The sequence below is a fragment of the Arvicanthis niloticus genome, chromosome 3 (genome assembly GCF_011762505.2).
Source record: "Arvicanthis niloticus isolate mArvNil1 chromosome 3, mArvNil1.pat.X, whole genome shotgun sequence".
NCBI lineage: Eukaryota > Metazoa > Chordata > Mammalia > Rodentia > Muridae > Arvicanthis > Arvicanthis niloticus.
The window spans coordinates 107,892,260-107,912,210 of NC_047660.1; positions in this window are offsets into that span (position 1 = coordinate 107,892,260).

Below are 19,951 nucleotides of genomic sequence, written 5' to 3' on the forward strand. Positions count from 1 at the left end.
CTGACAAGTTCTTAGAAAGAATATTCTGAGTAATTCTGGCAGTTAGTGGCATTTCAACCCAAAGCAAATTTATTAGAAGAAGCATTCTGTTTCCTCAAAGGAGAACACTCAAGAGGGACCGTGCATTCCGTCTCTGCTCACTCTGTTGGCTTCCAAACCTGGAGTGTATGCTTAACCCTCTGAGTGTGCAATAGCATTGTCTCCAGGCTACAGGTTTTCTTTTTTTTTTTTTTTTTTCTTTTCTTTTTTTCTTTTAGAAGTCTTTAAATCTTTTCTCCAAATAAAAGTGTGATTATGTGAAATCTAATATTAACAAAAAATTTGCAGAGCTGTGCCATGTGCAAAAAGAATAGAAAAGGGGCCGAGGAGAAGGCTGGATTGATGAGTGAGACACTTGCCGCACAAGCCAGAGGACCTGAGTTTCATTCCCATCACCCATTGGAAAAAGCCAGGTATGGTGGCATGGACTTAAAATCCCAGAACCAGGGAGTTGGAGACTGGGATCCCTGGTGCTCACTGGTCAGCTAGTCTAGTCAAATCAGCAAGCCCCAGGACCCAGTGAGATATACTGTCTCATCAAACATTTGGACTCAAGTTTGACCTCTACCTACACACACACATATACACTGATACACATATACGTATATACATACACACACACACACACACACACACACACACACAAATAAATTAAATTATAAAGAGTAGATAGGATGGCCTGATTCCTTCACAGACTAGAGTCAACATGCTCTTGTACTGATGCATTTAAGTCAAGGCAGCCCAAGTGTGACCATCTGACTCCAGAACATCTCTTAGAAATGGGTTCCCCGTGTCAACTTATTTCCCAGGTTCCGGGGAATAACCGCATTAACTATCATTCCTTGATGAATTCTGTTCTAACTAATTAGAAAATCAGTTATGTGAACAACATGCAAGTATAATTTATAAGCAGAGAAGTAACCACAAAGCAGGTAGATTTTTTAAAAATCTCTCATTTCAGCATGCCTTAGGCACTCCCCTGCCCTCCTGACACCCACCTTCAGTGTGCTGAAAATAATGCGTGCTTATAAAGCAAAAATTAGAAACTTTGATTCTAATTTGCTACTCAAAGCCTAGAAAACTCGATGGCTTAAGGCCAAGATTGCATTCTATGCTCCTAATTGTACACAAGGCTCATCTTTCTTGCAAATAGTCAGAAGTTAGACTAGCCAAAAACCATGTACGTAAAATTGCAAAAAGCATTTGAATTAAGATTCCAAAGCATCAATAAAGGAATTTGCGTCTTACTATGTTAGAGCCTGCTATAACCAAATGCCCACACTGCTACACAACTGCATGTATTGCTGAAGATCCCAGAGAAGTTCAGGATTCAGGATTAAGACAGGGACAGATTTGGTGTCTGACTGGAACTTATTCCTCATATGTGGGGTGTGTGTGTGTGTGTGTTTTGTTGTTGTTGTTGTGTACATGTGTATTCATGCATGTAAAAGTCAGGAATATCCACAGGGTATCTGTCATTCCTCAGACACCACACACCTTTTACTTGAGACAGGGTTTCTCACTGGCCTGATATTCATTAGCACGCTAGTCTAGCAGGCCTGCAAGCCCCAGTGATTTCCCTGTATCACCTTCCTCAGCACTGGGATTATACTTGAGTGCCACCAAAGATCAGCTTTTTCTTTTTTCTTCCTTCCTTCCTTCCTTCCTTCCTTCCTTTCTTTCTTTCTTTTTCTTTTCTTTTCTTTTCTTTTTTTTTTTTGCATGGGTTCCAGGGATCCACCTCAGGTCTTTGCACTGTAAAGCAAGCAATTTACTAACTGACTGAATTATCTCCCCAGCCCCCCCCCCACCACCACCACCACTTGGTATTTCCCTGCTGGGTCCTCACTTGCCAAGGGGCTAAATCAGCTCACTCAGGCTCTTCTATAAGGGCATTAATCCTGCTGGGGAGGCCTTTGCCCTCATGACCCAATCACTTCTTAGAGGCCTTCCTTGGTTATTTTACTACACTGGGGATTAGATTTCAGCATATGAATCTGAGGAGGGGCATAAATATCCAAGCCATAGAAAATGCACATAGGAAAGCATTCCCTAATACAGCAAAGAACAGCTCTATTAGCTTAGAAAGTTCTTTTCAAAGCTACTTTCCATTTAAGACATAGAGTTGTGTCGTATCTGACATAGCCTCTTCCTAAGACGGCTCACGGAGATCCATACCTGTGGATGTTCACACCCTTAGAGTTCCCCAAACAAACTGTACAGGGCCCTGATCTATATAACCAATAGAAGTGCTAACAAGTGACACATTTCCCCATGAGGAGGCCCCCAAGGCAACAGGGGACCAAGGGATGTCTGCAGTCAACAGCCAGGAACCTCAGAAGAGCTGAGACTGCCAGTAACCGTGTGATGAACTGGAAGAGAATCACCCCTTGACCAAGTCTTGCTCATGAGACGCCCACAACCAAAACCTGGAGGCTAAACCCCCACTGCTGGGTGATCTCACCCAGTTTCCAAGTAGTGTGTCAGTTTCTGCAGTTTCTGAGAAGCGTATCAATTTCTGCTATAGCCTTGGAGGGACTAATTGTGAACGTCTGTGCCTCCCCCTTCAGTCAAATGTTGAAACTAGCTAATTAAAAAGGAAAATGGGAAGTAACATTTTCCTGGCAAAAATAACCTGTAGAGTAGGAAAAAAAAAAAGTGTTAAAATATTGTGACAGACCAGGAGATGTGGATGAAGTCGACACTGAGACAAAACCATTAGGGCCTGGTGTGTGTGTGTGTGTGTGTGTGTGTGTGTGTGTGTGTGTGTGTGTGTGTGTTTGTGTAATAGCCCTGTAAGTCTGGAACTTGCTACAGAGACCATGTTGGACTGGACTCAAACTTGCAGCAACTCTCCTGTCTCATCCTTCTGAGGGCTGTGTTTATAGATGTGAGCCACCGTGCTCAGCCCAAGCATCAGGTATTACGTTAGTAATTAGAACTCCATTGCCGGGAGCTGTAGAGGTGGAGAGTTAAGAGCACTGACTGTTCTTCCAGACGCTCTGGGTTTGATTCCTGGCACACACATGGCAGCTCAGAGCAATCTGTAACTCCTGTTTCATGCGAATGAAAATGATACACATACATAGGACAAAACACCCATACAAATAAAACAGTCATCAAATATTTTTTAAAGGAATCCATCCTAAACCATTTCAAGCACGTATAGCATCATACATTCAACAGATATTCATGGAGCGCCCGCCCGAGACAAGGCTGTGCAGCACTAGAGAGACACAACCAGGGACAAAACAAAGTCTCTGTCTTTGTTGCTTTCTGATCAAGAATCAAAAATACAATCCTGACTTGAGGGGATCCTAACTTCACCTTTAGAGGGGATGTCTTTAGCTGGGATGGAGAGGAACCGGGGGAAAGGCTAATGAAGAGCCTCAGAAATGTTTCCAAAGCCATCTTGCTCTCCGTAGTCCTCATTGACCTCCCTGCCTCCTTATGTACCAAAGACAAAAAAACAAAAAAACAAAACAAAACAAAACAAAACAAAAAAAAAAAAAAAAAAAAGTCTATCCCTGAGGAAATACAGGGACAAAGAGTGGAGCAGAGACTGAAGAAAAGGCCATCCAGAGACTGCCCCACCCAGGGGATCCATCCCATATGCAGACACCAAATCTAGACACTACTGCTGATGCCAAGAAGTACTTGCTGACAGAAGCCTGATATAGCTGTCTCCTGAGAGGCTCAGCCAGAGCCTTACTGATTCAGATGCGGGTGCTTACAGCCAACCATCATCAGACTGAGCATGGGAACCCCAATGGAAGAGTTAAGGGAAGGACTGAAGGAACTGAAGGGGTTTGCAACCCCACAGGAAAAACAACAATATCAACCAACCAGACCCCCAAGAGCTCCCAGGGACTAAACCAGCAACGAAAGAATACACATGGCTCCAGCTACATATGTAGCAGAGGATGGCCTTATCTGGCATCAGTGGGAAGGGAGACCCCCTGGTCCTGTGAAGGCTAGATGCCCCAGTATAAGGGAATGCTAGGGTGGTGAGGCAGGAGTGGGTGAGTGGGTGGGAAAGCACCCCCATAGAAGCAGGGGAGAGGGGAGTGAAATAGGGGGTTTGCAGAGGGGAAACTTAGAAAAGGAATAACATTTGAAATGTAAATAAAATATCCAATAAAAATTTTAAAAGAATGAAGTAATTATTTTTGCAAAAAAAAAAAAAAGGTATTAGCTATGTGTACCTTAAATAAGAATTCTCCAAGCCTGTCCCCTTCAGGTACCTTTATCCCCTTTTTCATGGCAAAATTGCCATGAACTGAAAGAGACTCTGGTTCACACATGCACAGATGAAGAAAGTAAAATCTGAAGGGAAAAAGCCCGTCCAAGCCCTCAAAGGTGGCTGCAGCAAGAGCCAGCTGAAGCTTCCACCTCCGGGGTTCCAGCCGGTGCTTTCCCTGCCGCATCTCACTAATGCCATCAGCCTTGGACTGCTATGCTTCAACAGCCTGCGAGAACAGCATGGGGAAAAAAGAATCTCCAAGCACTGCAGAGATTTTAGCTTTGCTCACACTGCGATGGCTTCCATCCAAGGTCCCTGCTAAGGCTGTTTTCCTTGAGTCAATTAGAGAGAGCACTGGGGGAAGATCAGGCTGAGAAATTCTCTGGGTTCTCATTTGTTAATTGAAGCCACTGTCAGATTTTCCACACCATGACAAATGATCAAAGATATCTCTCTCTCTCTCTCTCTCTCTCTCTCTCTCTCTCTCTCTCTCTCTCTCTCCCTCTCCGTCTGTCTGTCTGTCTGTCTGTCTGTCTGTCTGTCTGTCTCTGGGTTTCAAGGCAACTTTAAGCTAAGTTACAAGTAAAAAATAGTACGACCTGTTTTAAAATGGAAATAAAGCAGTCAAGAGGGACCTAATCACTCAGATATGTTCAGAGTGTGAAGCCAAGGAGCATCCATTTCTCAAGATGGAAGAGAAATGGCATTTGGGACTGTTGAGTTGGCTCCTGTGAGCTGGGTGTTGGCCCAGAGTCTCTCTGCCATGTCTCAGTCCCCTGCTGTGTAAATGACATGCAAGGGCCTTGGGTCCTTTGAGCACTGGATGCTTCAGTGGCTGGCAAATTACCAGCCTGTATCTATATTGACATTCGTGTTCTTGACTTAATGGTTAATTTACTTAATGAGGAGCTTCTGTCCTCCTAAAGAAAAGAATGGAATGTCAAAATGTACTGGACTGGGAGATGCGAAAGGCAGGAGGCTGGGGAGGGATTCCTCATTCCCAGACCCCCAATTGTATGTGTTTCATTCGTTTCATAAGTGATTGGTTTTTAGTTCCTGTTGTGATCGGGGATATGGTTTAAGTGTGTCCCCCAAAGATTCACATCGTGGAAGCTTACCTTCAGTGTAGTTATACAAAGAGGTAGTTGAGCCTTTGAGAGTAAGGGATAATGGGAAGTAAAGAGCTGACTGTGTGCACCATCTTCAAGTGGAACTAGTGTTCTCTCAAGAGTCTTGCTAGTCCCTGTGACAGTGGATGCTAAGGCTACTTTATTAAAAATAAAGCAAACCTGGCATTTGATGCTCCCGGTTTTCTGACTCCCATGCAATCTATCCCTCTGGCACACGCTCTTGCCATGATGTCATCTGGTATGCTATGATGCAACTAGACAGCACGCACCAGAACAAAGTCAGTGTTAGTGCCATGTTCTTGGGCCTCTAGACTTTTGAGATAACTAAGCCTCTTCTCTTTAGTCACTGTCTCACACTGAGTGTTGTGCTATAGTAAACAACAGGAGCAGACTAACATATTTCCTATTATGTAAATGCCCGGCCCCAGAGTAGGGCAAGAGTGAACAGTTGAAATGCATACCCTAACCCCCCCCCCAACAAATTCACACCACACCAGTTCAACAAACTACCATAAACAAGTCATAATAAGATCGTGTAGCTCCTGAAGCTCTCTGAGTTGAAGAAAGATGTTAAAAACCAAAATAAGCATGCAGAGACTTACATCCAACGGATATACAGAAGCTGGTGGCCCCTGTGGTTGAATTAGGGAGAGGCTGGAAGAAGCTGAGGAGGAGGGCAACCCTATAGGAAGATAGCAGTCTCAACTAACCTGGAACCCCACTCCCCACCAAGATCACTCAGACACTGGGCCACCAACCAGGCAGCATACACCAGCTGATATGAGGCCCCCAACACATATACAGCACAGGACTGCCAGGCCTTGACTCAGTGAGAGATGATGCACTTAACTCTCAAGAGACTTGAGGCCCCAGGGAGTGGGAAGGTCTGGTGGGGTAGGGAGGGGTGAGGAGACATCCTCTTGGTGTCTTGGTGACTGAGTGGGGAAGGGGAAGGAGGTATGGGATGTGGAACAGTCTGAGGGTGGACTGGGAGGGGGATAAAGACTAGACTATATTAAAAAAAAAAAAGATTAAAGAATTTTTTTAAAAATTGCACCAGTTTGTGAATTTCCTGGCTATCTCACAGGCATTATTTGCCAACAATGGAAAAAGATTTAAGTTGAACTGAGGTGGAGTTCCAGAATGACTACATGTTTCCTGTCACAGACACCCCACCAGTGGATAGAGAATAGTAAAAGCACAGATCCTGGAGTTTAGCCATTGGGCGTGGATCCTGGCTAGTCTCTAACTGGGGTAGCCTTGGGACCAGCTGTCAGTCTTTCCTGTGCATCAGTTTCTCATTTGCAGAATGAAGTTGAAATGATACTTCCTAACATTGTTGTGAGGCCTACACAAACTGACTTACTAAAAAATGTAGGGAGATTTGTCCTACCCAGAGGCTACACTGTCAGTGAAAAACAGTATCCTGTTATAAGTAGATTTTCTATTTCCAGAGAGTTTCCCATTTGGGCATCAGAACCACAGTGGAGCTGAATCTCAGTCTCGTGCTTCAAATTTTTTTTTTTTTTTTTTCCTTTTCTTTTTTTTTTTTTTTTTAATTTTTAATTAAAGAGAAACTCTAACAAAGACCAAGGGTGTATTGCAAAGCTCGGTGAGTAATATCATTAAAATAAAAGAAAAATGGCAACATTGATGCTTTTAACTTTTTAAATCACATTTGTTGGGGGGGGGGGGTAGGGTAGGCATAAGCGTATACATGCCAGCATATATGTGTGGAGGTTAGAGGACCATGTAGGTCCTAGAAATTGAACCCAGGTTTGGCATCAGGTTCCTTTACCCACTGAGCCATCTCACCAGCCCTTAGTATCTCCCATCTCTCTTTAATCTACTTTACAGACCTTTAAACAGGTGTTTGTGGAATAGACTGTGAACCACATGGAGGTGGAAACCCAGCTTTTTAATATCTGTGATGACACACTCCTGGAATAATACCACACAGAAGGTGAGTCCCCAATAAATACTACATTAATAAATAGCTCAGTCGATTTGGAGGTCCCTAGTCTAGCTTTTTGTCTTGGAATCTGAAGATCAAATCTAGGTTCTATATATGCTAGGTAAGAGCTCTACCACTGAGCTACATCGCAAGTCCATACTTTCTCAAAACTGGAAAGGAAGCTATGGATAATGTTGGTATGTGTATGAATATGTATATCATTTTAAAAATCACCTCCATAGAGAGAACAAAGGACCACATGGTGGCTGTGAACAAAGTCGGGTAGGACTGAGTCCTATTCCACCTGTGATAGGAAGCCACTTTTCAGGGATACAGATGCTCCAGGGCAGGACAAAGAGCTGCTTCTTTATATCCTAATCTCTGCCATGCTTTCAGAATTCTAAGTTCTGTGCTTCTCAAATAGGCATGGCAGTTTCTAGTCCAAAGGGCATAGGCAAGTCTAAGTAAAATTTATCACAGAGCAAATGCCCCCCAAGTCCTATTTACACTGGTGTAGGCACAGGAAGGAGGGCACCAGCATACGCACAGCAGATTCCTCCTCCTACTTAGAGCCAAGACAGTGTCTGCTGATTCACATCATCCTCGGCAAATCATAAAGTGCCTTCTCACAGGAGATGATGGTCTTCACTTACACGGTACACATCTGTCAAAGCTCTGCCCTTGACTTCTCTGCATGGACATCTTTTGAACATTAATTCAGGCAGTTCAGACGTCTAGCATGAATACTCTGTGAAACTCTGGCATATGCAGGTTAGCTCCAGTAGTAGTCTTTCACTGTGTGTGAGCTTACAGGAAGGGAAATTTGGGAAAGAATTTATGTGAAGAAATACCACTTGTACCTTCACCAAAGATGAGTAGAAACAAAATACTCAAGGGAGCAAATATGGAGACAAAGTGTGGGACAGAAACTAAAGGAGGAACCATCGGGAGACCATTCCACCTGGGTATCCATCCCATGTGCAGTCACCAAAGGTAGACACTGATGTGGATGTCAGGAAATGCATGCTGACAAGAGCCTGACAAGAGCTGTCTCCTTAGAGGTCTGCCAGAGTCTGGCATATTCAGAGGCAGATGCTCACAGCTCACCATTGATCTGATCAAGGGGTTCCCAATGGAGGAGTTAGAGAGAAGACTGACGGAGCTGAAAGGGCTTGTGGCCCCATGAGGAGAGCAACAATACCAACCAACCAACTAGAGCCCCCCAGGGTCTAAACCACCAGCCTGGGAGCACATAGGGAGAGACCCATGGCTCCAGCTGTATATGTAGTGAAGGATGGCCTTGTCCGGCATAGGTGGGAGAGGAGATCCTTGGTCCCATGAAGGCTGAACACTGAGTGGGGGGGAGGGAGGAATTTAAAGGTGGGGAGGTGGGAGTGGGGGTAGGTGGGGGCACATCCTCATAGAAGCAGGAGGGGGGGATGGGATGGGGATTCCTGGGTGGTGGGGGAAATGGGGTAAAGGGATAAAATCTAAAATGTAAATATAATATCCAATTTTTTAAAAAAGAAAATATCCAATTTTTATAAAAAAAGAAACTACAGAGAATATGGCTGGAAGTGTGGGTCAGTGGTAGAGTTTGCATAGTATGCTAGAGGCCCTGGGTTTGAGCCTCACTCAGAATTGAAGGGAAGGGAGCACAGGAGGGAGGGAGGGAGGGAGGGAGGGAGGGAGGGAGGGAGGGAGGGGGAGTCCCTATGTACCTTTAATATAAAGTCACATTGTATTTTCAATGTGCTTACGAACATTTGTAAGGTTTTTTTTGTTTTGTTTTGTTTTTGTTTTTTTTTTTTTTTCTAGTTTCTGTGTGTTTTCTTTGGTTTGTCTTGCATTCTTTTTAAGGGATCAGGTCATCCTTTTGTTAAAGGTTAGTTTAAGGACCCATGCTAATGTCACCAGAGAAGCTGCCAGAGAAGCTTTTCAGACCACACCTATACTGCCACCTGATGCCATCACACTAAAATTGCAGGAGCAAATCTTTAAACCAAAAATTTTCTCTAAGGCTAAATTTGCATAACAAAGACAATTTTGTAACTTTGGAAAAAATAAACTTTGACACTAATGCAAATGAGAAAATGTAATGACTTTTTAAAAAACCACAAATAAGAGCAAAAAAGGGATGAATCTTCTAGGCTCATGAAATTACTAGCATGAAATTCCCCACACGTAAGCCTCATTGTTACATTGCTGCATTGTTACATTGTTACATTACTGCATTGTTACATTGTTACATTGCTGCATTGTTACATTGTTACATTGCTAGGCCCTTGTTCTGCTTTGCCAGACAGTTTCCCAGAGATGTGAGCAAATCCTTAAATAATGATTGAAACAATTGCATGGGTCAGGTCACTCACTGTACATCTATCTGCTGTATGGAAGAGACCCAGGATTACACTGCCTCACACAAGATCTGATATATTTCTTTTCCTCATGTTAAAAAATGTAAATATTTACTAAAATTAATTAATTAATGTTCCTTTTTTTCTAGGTGTGAGACCAGTTGCGTAACTGTGGTTTGGTAAGTGGTTCCATTTTAGAGAAGGTGTGGAGAAGTGACGAGTGAGGAAGCCAAGGGCTGCTGGGGCTGCTTGACAATTATCAGAAACCTAGATCAGTTCCTTGGTCCAAGCTGCAAACCTGCTACCATTCGCCAGCTCCTTGTCCTACACTGAAGCTAAGGAACTAACAGCTAGGAAGATGGCCCAGAGGATAAAGCACTTGTCATGTAACTGACATTGTGGCTCACATGTAATTCCAGTGCGTAGGAGACAGACACAGAGTCCCTAGAGCAAGCTGCACAGGTATCACAGGTATCACAGCTATCAACTGATACACCACAAGGTATCAGTTCAGGGAGAGATCTTGCCTCAATATGTAAGGTAGAGAGCAATGGAGGAAGACACAGAAGTCAACTTTAGGCATACACACACAGACACACACGCACGTACACGTGCACCTACACATACATACATGTGTCCATATATCCAAAGATACATACATATATATGTATATACATATATGTGATATATATATTATATCATATATGTGAATACAATATATATGTATATACAGATATACAAATATATGTATATACATATATACAAATATATGTATATACATTTAGTGATGCACACATATATATATGATATATGTGTATGTATATATATGTATGTGTATATATGTGTGTGCATATATATATCATATATGTGAAAAGAATAAAAGGAAAGCCTATTCTTTCCCCTTAAGGACTTGATCTAGAAGTCTTTGGTGTTACTTCCTCCATTACTTTCTTCCCATTGCCCAAAGAGAGTCTGGGAAATGTAGTCTTTAGATAGGTTTTATTTGTATAAAATTCTAATCACAAAGACTAAAAGAAAACTAGGGACCTCCGTGATATTTTGATTCTTTTCTTTAATCTGTTCTTGTGGCTTATAAACAGGCACTAGTTTTAAGACAGACTGGCAAACCCTACAGCGTTAAAGGGGCACAGAATGGCAACAAAAATACAGTGTAAGGTCTTAGATTTTATTTTCCTATAAAGGCTGAGTTCTGCTTCCACTAGGAATGCTGGAATTACAGGCAAGTCTGGCTACCCTTGGTTTCTCCTCATACCCAATGTTTCAAACAGTATCCCTATTTTAATTCTATTGATTGCAATAGTTGAGGCCAAAGGACTCAGTCCTATGGATTGAATAATCACACTGTATTAACATTACCTTTCTGAGATTAGTGATCAAAACGCACTTGTGCAATAAGGTGTCCTTGATTTTAAGAAATACATCCTGAAGAACGTACAGGAACAGAGCCATTGTGTCTGCAGCATTTTCTCAAGCAGTCAAACAGAGAAGGAGCGAGAACAAAAGCAGTAAAATGTTAACATTTGGAGCCTCTTGATGAAACGGACAGGAAAAGACTTTGTGCTGTTCTTGCTGCTTAGCTGTAACTCTGAAATTCTGTCAAAATAAAAAGTTAAAAACAGTACTATCTTAGTTCTGACTGGAATTAACTTATTAGATTTTTTAAATGTGGTTCATTTGGAGTTTAATCATTATATAATACCTTAGTCGAACTTAGAATGCAGACAGTATAGTAGCCCTTGTTTCTATATTTAGTTGAAGGCGTTGGAGATTGGAGCCATGGTTTAAAGCGTGCCCAGCAAACAGTGTACCTCTGAGCTATCCTCCTGGCCTCTGTATTAGGTTTAATTCGAGCCTTTTCTCCCTTTACCCCCACATACTATAACCACTGGAGTTAAAATAGGGATATTATTTGCAACATTGAGTGTGACCAGAGGCCAAGGATGACCAGACTTAAAACTCCAGCATTTAGGAAGCAGGGACAGAAAGCTCCCCAGCTGAAGACCAGCCTGGACTACATAATGAGACCAGCTCACTGAGACAAAAAGACAAGGCCATATGTATGCAACATTAAGAACACCACCCCTAGAGGTGCTGCAAGAATTCCAGGACCAAATACAGACTGCCTATCGTCTCCACCCACCTAGATTCTCAGTCCAGTTTGCTCAGATTTAACATTTCCATGACACTAGCAATCTTACAAGTTTTCTTTTTGAGACTCTCAGGTCCTCTCAGCTCTTAAACTAAATTCAGCACCAGGAATAGTTTTGTTCTTGTCAGAACAAAGCTTTCCTGGTGACCAGGTGTTCTGGAACACCTCCACCTCCAGCATGCAAGAGTGTGTATCTTTCTGCACAGATGCTCCCCACAGAGGAAGAAGACAGAACAGAAGCATTCTATCCCGTCATGCCTATGCACTTGATCTTGCAACTGCCTTGCAGACTAGCCTGCAGACTCTTCTCTGCCTCTAATGAGGACATCCACCTTTAGCATGGGGTGGGCAACTTCAAACAACACATGCATCTAACCTTGGAGTCCAAGCAGTCATTGCCAACTAGTGGTCCAGAGTCATGTGTACTCCTACTGACTTTAACCACATAGCTGTCATTTAACTGTTTAGATTGCCACATCTCCTTCCAAGTTCCCATGCTCAGAACAATGGTTAAATAGCACTACCAAGAACAGCAGCTCTCAACCTGTGGGTTGTGACCCTTTTGGGGGGCATCAAACAACTTTCACAAAGGTCAGAAAAAAACGTATTTAATTATAATTTATAACAGTAACAAAAGTACAGTTGTAAAGTAGCAACAAAAATAATTTTATGGTGTGTGTGTGGGGGGGGGGGGGTCACCACTACAGGAGGAACTGTATTAAAGGGTAGCAACACTAGGAAGGTTGAAAGCCAGTAATCTAAAACTTCCCTCAGGGAAACATTTAAGGCCAGAGACAGAGGCTATCGTGAGTGAGAAGTCAGTTCAACCTTCCAGTCACCCATAAGTGTGGCAGGGAGTTAGACCCACACTAGTATCACTCATAAACATGACCTGAGGGGGAAGCCCACTGGGGATACAGAAGTGGGCCTTTCCCTTTTTATGTATAGCTATGTTTAGCTGTGAATTTTAAGTGTCTGAATACATCCAGCTAATAGTAATTCTGTAAATTGCCAGATAAATACATACACTGCCTTTGCATTTGAAAAACATGTATTTCCAAACACGTACACCAAGAAATTGATTTTTCTTTATTAAATACTAATAGAGATGTTTAGAGTCCTTAAATGTTGGTTTATTGAGTTGTTTGTCTGCTTGGTTGCTTCTCCATGGAGAAACGCTTCACTGGAAAGTATGATCATTTCCCCCTAAGCTGTCTCCTGAGATCGACACACAGGTAGGTGGATTGAAACAGCACTCCCAGAATCACAGGCTATAATCTAGAAGATGCCAAACCATCCCAAAAGAACAAAGGAAATGTTTCTTTTCTTTGTCCTAACCCTGAAGATGGATCTCTCTTCTCCTTTTAAAAACTATTGTTCTAGTCTAATTGGATTCAAGAGCCCTGCACTGCCTTGTAACAGCCATGCAGAAGCAAATGCTTTAACTGAGCACACACATACACAGACAACACACACACACACAACACAAACACACACAACACACACACACACACACACACACACACACACACACACTCCTATGATCATATGATGAATTTCAGGGCTGGGGTTCCTTCTTCACCTCCAAGCATGCCTGGGTCCTTCCTTGCATGACCACTGAACCAATGGGAAAACTGCCTTGGCAAAAGTTGCTGTTCCACTTCTTACCCACGTTCACTTGTAACTCTGTAGGACTCAGATGCAGCCACCAACGAACAAATCTCTTCCCTCTTACAATAACGAAGCTGTTCCAAAGGAGAGGCCTTGTGGGAACACTTAGAACTTCCAGAAGGTGAAATCAATCAATAAAGACAAAGTTACTCTCGCTTCTGATCTTAAACCCATCTTCCTTTCACCCTGAACTAGCCTGGTTTCTTGTACCTTGCTCTGCCTTTGAAAAGGAGTCATCCTCTGCATCCCCAGATTCCAGGGGTGAAGAAGGGCTTCCAAAGGCTACACCCACACTCCCCAGCAGACATCTGCTGAGACAGACATTTTCTAGGTCACGTGAAGAAGCACTTGATCGGGATATGGCTTGCCTGGCCTTCACGGAGCAGCAGCCATTATCTTGTTGGAAGTCACACCTCAGTGATCTAGGAGATTCCCCCACCCCCACCCCATCAGCAGGCCTAGAAGCTCTAAGCGTTCACGGGACCAAGGAATCATTCCTAGTCAGTATCATTCAATATTTATTCCTCATTTGCCTGTACAGCAAGGTGATGAATCACAAGTATTTTGGTTAGAATCTCAACTCTGCCCATTTATTGCAATATGGTGTTGATATTTCCTTTCTTTTCTTCTAGTTTTAAGCACACCCCCCCTGTATGTGTGTGTGTGTGTCTATCTGTATGTCTGTATATGTGTATGTGTGTGTATGTGTGTGTGTGTGTTCTAGAAATATTTATAAAAATGATTACAAATATGAAACATTATTTTTTTATTCTAGTTTCATTTCTGTTGCTGTGATAAAATATTCTAACAAAAGCGACTAGGGGGAGGAGATTTGCTTTAGCTCACAATGCCAGTTTAGAGCCTATTATAGCAGGGAAGCCAAGGCAGCAGGAATTTAAAACAGCTGCTCACGTCATAGCTACAGTCAAAAGCAGAGAAACGAAGGCATGCATGCCTGCTAGTGCTTAGCTTACTTTCATTAAATACACTCTAGCACCTAACCCCATGGAATGGTGCCACTCATGGTGGACTGGCTTTTCCTACAGGAATCAGTGCAACCAAGACAATTCCCCACAGGTACACTCACAAATCAAACTGATGCAGAAAAGCCTTCACTGAGATTTTCTTTTAACAAATGATTGTGTCAAGTTGACAATGAAGGCTAGTGATCACGCCCCATGAGGCAGCTTGGAAAGGCATCTTAGATCACTCTTAGAACGTGAAGAACAGATCAAGAAGCCCCAGGTTGAATTTCTAGCTTCATATTAAGCACACATCTCCTCTGCAGCTTTGTCAAATAACTTCCCCTTCTTGGTCCTGTCTCATCACCTATGAGATGAAAGAGTTGAAGCAGATCAGCTCTTGGTTCACACCCACAAGAACAGCCAGAGTCTATACTAAACACAGAGATGGCAACTATTCAAGCAAAGTGTGCATGCTTTTCTAAAAGGCCACATTCTAAGATAGCAACGAAAATGCAAAAAATAACACATTTTGTTGATCATGACACTGTTTCTTCAAGCCGAGACATGTCTTCATATTCTGCTTTTTCCATTTACAAATAATTTGCAATACACTGTTTTTAGAACAAGATTTTACACAAAACATTTCGAGACAAAGAGTCTTAAATGATTGCCAACTGCCTCTGTTCTCCCATCTTTATGTATCTGTGTACAGACATGTGTAGACACACACACACACACCTGATCACCTGATTGATCCTCATAGACACCAAAGTTCATGGGTGCTTTATGTATTTGAAGCACCACCTCCACAAACATTCACTTTCATCATCTGTAAAGCCTCATTCATGAATTACTTAATAACAAGGGCTTTTCAGGACCAGGAAAGGAAGGCAGGTCATCTGACCTGATCATAATTTGTGTTCTGGAATAACTGCTAGACCTTGACAACCAAATGGGTCATACGGTCCAGTACTTCACCACCGGCATTCTTTCAAAATGGAATATTTGACTAGCGGTCCTGCTTTGCTTAGAGGATGCATAAAGCCTTGCCATAGTGCCTTTGCATTAAAACCTTTCTTATAGCTGTCCGTCATGGTATATACACCATCAGTAAGGCAGAAGAAGGTGCATGGGGATCACAAGTTCAAGGCCAGCTTGGGCTATAAAGTAAGCTCCTGCCTCCAAAAACAATATGTCTTATACCATATGTGTGGCTTGAGGAGGATAACTGTTAAACTTCATATCCATGAGCGATATTCCATAATTCTTATATACCAGCCATTTGCTCACAATTCTGTTTAAATTTCTTTTTAATTAAGCTGTAGACATAAATTCAACCTTCAGCTTGTTATTTTAATAATAATTGTAACAATTAACCCATAAGTGTTTTATCACTAACAGTTATTAAATAATAACTTGTATGCTCATTAACATAACAAGTCTGGCGTTAATTGCATGCTGTCTCACAATGAGATTAACCTATGATCAGACAGAAAGCATAGGATAAAGCAGAATCAGAGAATAGCTTTGGAACCAGCTGGGTAGTTTTTCAAAAAGTTCAGCTTCACAAAGATAGGGGTAGGACTTGGGGAAGTGAGGGAGACGCCATGTCAGATCACAGTGTTAACAACATCAATTAGAGCAAGAAATGTACAATAAGTATTGGTGTCACTTTGAAAAAACTAATATATTAGATGTAGTGGTTTGAATGAGAATGACCCCTAGAAGTTCATCTGAATGTTTTGTCCATGGTTTAGGAAGTGTTTGGGAAGGATTAGGAGGTGTGACCTTGTTGAAAGTATGTCACTGGCTTTTAAGTTTCAAAAGCCATTCCCAGTTAGCTCCTGTTCTCTCTCTCTCTCTCTCTCTCTCTCTCTCTCTCTCTCTCTCTCTCTCTCTCTCTCTCTCCCCTCTCTTTTATGTAGATCAAATGTAAGCTCTCAGCTATGGCTCCAAAGGCATGCCTCTCTGCTTCTAAGATCCCTGGCATTATGGTCATGGACTCACCCTTTGAAACTGTAAGCCCAAGTTAAATGCATTCTTGTGTAAGTAAGCTCTCTTGGTATGGTGTTTTATCACAGCACTAGAAAAGTAACTAAGACATTAGGAAAACATTACTAGCTAAAGATTTTAGGAATGATCATAAAGACAGAGCTTTGATTTTAGTATGAATTTTGAAGATTCTCTTCAAAGCCACATGGGTCCTGGAACCCATGTATAGTATTGGTTTGCTGACAACTCCTGGGTATTGTACCTTCATCCATTCGGTTGCTATAACAAAATGCTTTGGGCTTGATACTTCATAAACAATAGAGCTGAGAGTGTAGCTCAATGGTAGAGAACTAACAAGGCTTCTGGTTTCAATTCCTGGAACCACTGGGGGGAAAAAATAAACAATAGAATTTTGTTGCTTATAGTTCCAGACATTGGAAAGTCCAAAATTGAGGTCTTAAAAAATTCAATATCTAGTAAAGATTTGCTCTCCGTTGCCAAGATGTCACCATCTTACTGTGTCCTTGTGTGGTAGAAATAGCCAGCAGGCTCCTTTGTAAGGGCTCTAATCATAAAACCCAACCCAGTAATACTACCTCACTGAGTACTTAATACTGTGGGAGAAACTTTCTTCAGTCACAACATACTGATATTAAGTATTCTGAGGTTAAATTACAGCCGCTATCTTTTGGTGTATTTTCTCTTCCCTGTTTTCCTACACACCTTTGTGTGTGTGTGTGTGTGTGTGTGTGTGTGTGTGTGTGTGTGTGTCTGTGTGACACACATAGAAGTATATTCTATCTTTTCCTTGGGCTTCTGATCTTCATTCTCTAACATAGTTATTTTTGTCCCTCTACCCTCTGATGACAAAATTACATTGGCCACTTCTACTACTTTGTCTCTTATTTCAACCTTGATATTTGAGTTCAATCTTTAACAGTTCTGGGACTCTCAAGGAGGTACCCACTGTGTTTTCTGAAGGTTGGGAGGCTTAGAGTCAGACAAGATGGGTCCATGAATAATCCTCTGAGCTCTTCCACTGTTTTCAGAAGAGTCTAGTGTTTCTTCAGAGCATCCAAAATAAGTCCCAGGCTCCTTGGCCTACCTTCCAGAGCTTGCTGAGTTCATCCTCAAACTATTTTATGGACACTTACACCACCCATAGTGGGCTGAGTTAACATTATATTATTTAAACAGCTTGTTTCTGGAACTTCTTTCTTATTCTTTTCCAAGACAGTTCATCATTTTGAATAGCCTCTTCTTTTTTCCTCAGACTTTAGATTTATTCCTCTGTCACTGTGAACTAGATGCTATATTCAATAGTTCCTCTATCCATAGTTCTTGTAGTTCCACGTCTGCCGTCCACTGTTGCTCCAGCTCTCACTGGCCTTATGTCCGCAGAGGCCTTGTTATTTGTGGTCAAGTAGTGTTCCACCACTACAACACTACATGTAAGAGTTATGTGACACATGGATACGCATATTGGGTGGTTTGTTCCTCCCACAAGGATAAATGTTCTCTGCTTTCAGACATCCCAGAGCACTGCCGACTTGAAATGACTTGAAACCTCATTCTTGTGATCTTCAGCCCTTCCACAGTATGTGGATCCAGGCCCTGGATCTTCAAAGGCCTGGTTTGTACAGAGAATTCTCAAGAAAGCTTTTCCCCATAGCCAAGTCAAAGCTGGGATAGCACATTCCGTTGCTCCATTTGGATGATTTTATTTCTTGTTCACCCTTTCAGTACACATGGTGTCCTCCGGGCATCCTGAGGTGTGGGGGAGGCACTACAACCCAGCTCCCTACTGGTCCTGCGGTTGTCTCTTGTTCCCTCCCTCTATCCCCACCAGCGCTCACTGACATCAGATCTATCCAGCTTCTGCCTTCCGCTCCTTCAGTACTGTCTCAGCCCTGTGCATTATTCTCCTTGTTTTCACTGTGTCTGATGTCCCTGGCAGTTATCTTTCCTTTCTCTCCAATTTAGCCACACACCAAAGAGATTTTGTTTCTGTTTCACACAGCATTTCTAGCTGCTTTGACGTAGTATTTCAAGGTGTCAAGTTCACACTAGTCTGTAAAACAGAAGACCTATCATGGACAGTGCCTTTCAGCGGTGTCTCTTACTCTGAGAGCCTTGCTATAATTATAGTCATTTTTTCTACAGAGGTTAGCAGCAAAGCATTTGGGGATTGAACTTCTGTACACCCTTGGCCCAAGGACTCAAGTTCTCACTATACTGTTCCAGAGCAGGAGGGTCAGGTTTTTGTTGTTGTTATTGTTTGGGGGTTGTTGTTTTTTGTTGTTGTTTTTTTTGTTGTTGGGTTTTTTTTGTTTTTTTGTTTTTTTTGTTTTTTTGTTTTTTTGTTTTTTTGTTTTTTTTTTTTTTTGCTTGTTTGGGTTTTTTAATTTAATTTTGTTTTGTTTTTATTTAAAATTCCAAAGAGTAAATTCTGGGGTCTCCTTAGACTATCCAGTCTCCATCACAACTACTCTGACATATGCAAAACAGCCAATCAGCTTATATAAACATATGAGCACAAGAGTAGACCAGTAATATTTTGCTCTTATATTGCTAGAATTTGAATTTTACACAATTTTCCCATCATGAAATAGTCTTCTTTATGTTTTTGAGGTTTATTTTTATGCGTGGGGGGTTTCGCCTGCATGTATGACTGTGTCTGTGCACTCTGAGTGTCAAGTACCTGCAGAAGCTGGAAGAGAACATTAGCTCCCCCTAGAGTTGTAGTTGCAGACAGTTGTGAGGGCAGTCACTGCTCTTAACTGCTAAGCCATCTTTCCACCCCTGAAGTTTTTGTTGTTGTTGTTGTTTTAAATTTTTTTCAACCATTTAAAAATGTAAAAGTTAGGGACTATGGATATAACTCAGTGAATAAAGAGGCTGCCATGTAAACATGGCAGAATTTGGATCTCTTGTGCAGGTGTGGAAAATGGGCATGGTGGAGAATGACTACAGTCTGTGTGCTGGGAAGACAGCCAGGAAGATTGCTGGAACTCACCTACCAGCTCATCTTACCCAATTGGTGAACTTCAAGTTCAATGAGGAACCCTGTCTTTAGAAAAAGAATAGAGAGATTTTTGCATATAAACCATGTTGATTTCTGTCCTCCACTCCTGCGTATATAATGTATGCAGATACACATGCACAGAAACACACACACACAGATACAAACATACACACTCATGTAACATGTATGCTCAAAGTGAAAAATCACTGTCATTCTTGCCCCCATAAGCTACACAAAACCAGGCAGCAGGCTGGAACTTGGCGTGTTCTATAGTTGGACTCTGCTCAAGGCCATTAGCAATTAGGGGATGTTGATCAGAACCATCTGTGAACATCTTTAAAGCAGAGATGCTCTGACCCATGTAAGAGCTACCATTTGAAAAGTGCTACCGAAGGAACCCAAGAT